Raw genomic sequence first — 5,120 nt, 5'->3', positions numbered from 1 at the left:
TGAAAAATATGAAGCGGGGGGTAAACTTTTAATATGTAGTGTAGATAAGCATATAAAACATATCTGTGTTGATCCGACTTGATAATATCAAATATTAAATGAAATATAGTTCTTATACGATCGTGTTATTTTTTAATATTTTTAATAGAAACATGGAAAAAAAATGCAAAAAATCTACAAAATCATTCCCAGCTTTGCAGATACCCGTTAGGAAAAAGGAGGCCGGAACTCTTTTACAGATATCTGCAAAGCTATCGTGGGACAGTGAAATTACCCAAGTGCTTTATTCGCAGGTCAACGACAGTTTTTCAGTAGATTGCATAGGTGTGTGCACCCACCTATACAATCTACCGTAAACGTCTTCAAAGCCTGATGAAATTAGTAGGTGAATATGGGCGCCACACATTCTCCCACTAGTTTCAATCCGACCAAGAACACATTTAAATCAAACGCGTTAACCCACTGAGCTACAACACTTGGGCATGTATAATGATTATTTAAACACTATTTAAATAATTCGATAAAAAAACATCACAATATAAACTATACATATATATTATGATAAGATATTCAATACCGGATGTTAAAAAATAATCAGTCTAACGTTGATATATATATATATTATTATTATTATTATTATTATTATTATACAACACTGTATAGGTATTATAATATATAAATATATAATACTTCGTAAGTATTATATTCGATTTAAATTTTCGATTTTGAGAAAAATAATCAGTCTAGCTATATATTATTATTATTATTATTCGAATCATTTAATTCCTCTTTTATTAATTTACGTAGTTTGTTTAGTGAAATTAAAATTTCATTATAATATCTGCTTTTAATAAAACTTAAAATATTTTCGAAACAACTATTATGAATTAATTTTAGTTTATTGTTATATCTATATTTTAAAAAATTTTCGAAACAACATTTATTTATTACATCATCCCATAACATATTATCAATGTCACTATCATTAAATATATGTCTTAGGATATTACGTTGTTGTTCAATCAATTTTAAAAGTGATTCCAATTTTTCATTTACCATTTCTTTTATTTATTACAAAAAATAAAAAAATTTTTTTTAAACAGTATTTAAAATTATATTAATTTCTAAATAACATACTATATTTAAAAACGTAAAAACATAAAAAAAACGACTCGTAACCTAACCTAACCTAACGTTAACGTAAAAAAACGACTCGTTAACGTAAAAAAACGACTCGTTAACGTAAAAAAAACGACTCGTTAACGTAAAAAAAACGACTCGTTAACGTAAAAAAACGACTCGTTAACTCGTTATTTTTTAATAGAAATATTTCTATTAAAAAAAATTATGATATTTAAATAAATTTTTTATAATTTTCAATAAATTCTAAACATAAATGACCACATATAGATGGATCATTATAGTATTGAAATTGGGTAACAGTACAAAAAAGATTATCTTTACCCAAATATTTTAAAAGTTCTTTTGGTGGCTCACCAACTATATGACCAAATGGGTCAAAATATATTTTAAATGTATTGTTTATTTTTTTCCATGCAACCCAATGAGAACCATTTTGAGTAGAATCATTTAAATTAAATACTCCACATTCATTTTCCCATGGTGTTGTAGGTAATTCATTTAACATAAACACCCTCTATAATTTTTTATTTTATTTCCAAAGTAATTTATATCTATATTACTCAATGGGTCAATTTTTATATTATTTTCTTTAATCCAAAACCGTGTATAAATACCTTCAAAATTTTCAATATTATTTCTAAATGTTTTTATTTCAAATTTATTCATTTTTTTAATTTTTTTTCAATATTTTTTTTTTTTTTTTTTCAAACCAGTACCTTGTGATCTAATTTTTTCCATCTCTTTATTATGTCGAATTGTTTCTTCTTCCAATTTTTTTTTATGTTTAGCATCAGTTATTGCTGTATAAACTGCACTTGCACCTGCAGCCAAAGCACTTACGCCTTCAATCACAGCAATAACTATTGGTAAAAATCCACCTTTTTTAATTTGAACATGTTTAAGTTCTAATCTTGATCTGGTATTATTTTTTTTAGCGTTTTTTAATTTTCTTATTTGATCTGGCTCAAGAATAAATTTATGTTTTCCACTATCAATTTGATTATTTTCAATTAGAATTGATACATCTTTATTATTTATATGAGCATTATATATTTTATTTAATTGTTTTTTATTTAAATTTAGATTCATTTATAATACAAAAAAAAAAAAATTAAATTAAATTAAATTCATTCCAAATCGTCTTTTAACATTCATTACATTTGCTGTAAAAATGGCTGCAGTTTTTTCACCTATAGAACTATGAGGATCATAAAATCTTTCCATTGCTTTTTGTTCTAAAATTTTATCAGCAATATGTCTTGTTTTAGTATCTTTATTATCTTTATAAAAATAATCATGTTCTCTCGCAGCTTCATCAATTTGTTTATAGGTTTTTTATTTTTTTCTAACTTTGTTCCCGGTCCTAAATAATTATAACCAGGCCAATGTATTTGAGGTAAACTTGAACAATTCAAAAGAAAATTAACAATTCCTGAACCTGTAATAATTTTCTTTGGTAAACATGAAACATATGATGATAAATAATCTGCACCAATAATAGGTATATCAATTAATTTTTCCATTTCTCTAATACAAATATTAAGAATATCAAGTTTTTCATCATGGTAAATATTATTTCCTGTACTTTTTTCAATTGATATATAATGTATACGTTTAATTATTTTTTCTTTTGATATATTTTTCACATCATTTGGTAAACAAGTTACATATTTTAGTAAATATTCAATACCTTCAGGAGTATCAATATGGTTTTCCATAATTATTTTAAACAAATGAAGAATACCAAGTTTTTCGTTTTTAAAATTATTATTTCCAGCTCTTTCCTCTGCAGAAATAAACTGTAAATTATCTATAACTTGGTTTACATTACTAATATAACGATATTCAATACGATTTTCTGTGTATTTCTTTAAACCCTCCCCTATTTGATTATCTTCAGCTAACATTTCATTATTTTCTTTCTTTTCATTAATTTCATTATCTTCATTATTTTCTTTCTTTTTATTAATTTTTTATTATTTTTTTTATTATCAGTATTTTCTTTCTTTTTATTATCCATAGTTTCTTCATTATTTTCATTCGTTTTAATTCCATTCATTTCTCTCCAAATGTTTTTAATCATATCATTATATTTTTCACCACGACTTGATTTAGCTCTTTTCGTTGAAGGATCATTGTTTTGATATATAGAATTAGTTTCAATTAATATATTTTTATAAATATTAAAATCATCATCTGTATAAAATTTCGGATTGGTAGTATCTACATGAGTTAATAATCTCCACAAACCTAGAGTTCCTGTATATGTTTTTCCATTTAAAATTATATTATCATTTTCAAAATTTATTTTATCTTTTCCAATCATATGAATATCATCTTCTTTATTATAATATATTCCAAAAGAATTAGTATCTTTTACAGTTGGTAAATATCTTGTCGAAATAGCACCTAAGTTTATAACATTTTTAGGTAATGGTGAATTACTTGTTGATTTTTGACTAGAATATTTTGGTTTTAGAAAAGTCTCTTCTGAACTTGTTAATCTTTTTAATTCTGGATTTCTAGGTTGATAATAATAGGGTTTATTTAATTTTTGAATGTCTCCTTCAGTTTTAATAGCAACATCTTTAACTGCATTCATTGTTGTATTAACATTTGTTAATGCGTTTATTATTGGTTCAAACTTTTTTTCTTGTTCTTCAATTACATGTTTTTGTTTTGCAACTGTATTTCTAAATCTACCCTGTAAATCTTTTTTAAGATTAATTATTTTTTTTACATCTGTAGATTTATGTTGTTTTTTTTCTTTTTTAATATTATCTTCAACTTCATCGTCATCATCTTTTTTTATAATAACAGTCTCTTTTTCATTAGGTTTTAAAAATTCATTTCTAAACCTATTTTGTAATTTTTCTTTAGTATTAATTATTTTCTGAATCTTTACATCTAATTTGTTTTTTAAATTATTTCCTAACTTGGAATTGTTTTGTGTTTGATTATCAAATGTAACATTTTTTTTAATTTTTTTTTTTAATTCATTTTGAATTTGTTTAATATCCATTTATTATACAAAATTAAAATAAAATATAATCATTCATCGTTATATAAAATCTTATTACCTTTATTGTCATAAATTAAATTTTTTATCAAGTCTATTGTTATGAAACCATATGTTTTTATTTTACTTTTTTTATCATATTTTTTACAATAAGTTCTATTAATTTCTTTAAATTTGTCTAGAGGTACATCTTCACTAATCAAATCGGACCATATTTTTTCAATATAATAATTTGATTGATTAAAAACAATTAAAACATTCAAATTATTTCTTATTGTTTTTATATCTACTGAAGTATAACTTTGTGTTAAATAAATAACACTAATATTCTTTGATCTTGATCTTATAAAATATTCAATTATCATGTCTTGTTTTTCTTTTAGAAAATCATCAAAAATCACTAAACTATTTTCTTCGCAATCATCTACAGATATTATTTCATCATTAGAAAAATGTGTGTTTATAGAAGGTATATCATCAAATATTTTTTTAATATATTTATAGACTGGTTCATCAATATTTTTTGTAAAAATATATAGATTTAAATAAGGAATCCAATAATTTATAATCAGATTATACAACAAGTTTGTTTTACCACAACCAGATGGTCCTATAATTAAAACACGTGAAGGTAATTCAAATAAAGATTTTTTTTTATTTTCATCTTCAATAAAAAATTTTACTTTTACTTTATTTAAAAAAATATATATATTTGGTAATATAAATAAGAAAATGGAAAATATTTTAAATAAATATGATAATTATATAATAAATAGCCAATATGAAAGTTATATACCTCAAATCACAACAGAATTAAATAAACCAAACCGAAATACAATAGTTATAGTAGATGGTAAAGATAAATTTCTGAATGTTAAAAATTCAAAACTTTATTTATTACTTGAATATGTACAAGAAGATGGTACTAAATATCCAGCAAAATCTAATGTTATGTTAT

The sequence above is a fragment of the Metopolophium dirhodum genome, chromosome 1 (assembly GCF_019925205.1).
Source record: "Metopolophium dirhodum isolate CAU chromosome 1, ASM1992520v1, whole genome shotgun sequence".
NCBI classification, from domain to species: Eukaryota; Metazoa; Arthropoda; class Insecta; order Hemiptera; family Aphididae; genus Metopolophium; species Metopolophium dirhodum.
Note: the sequence above shows the minus strand (reverse complement) of the source record.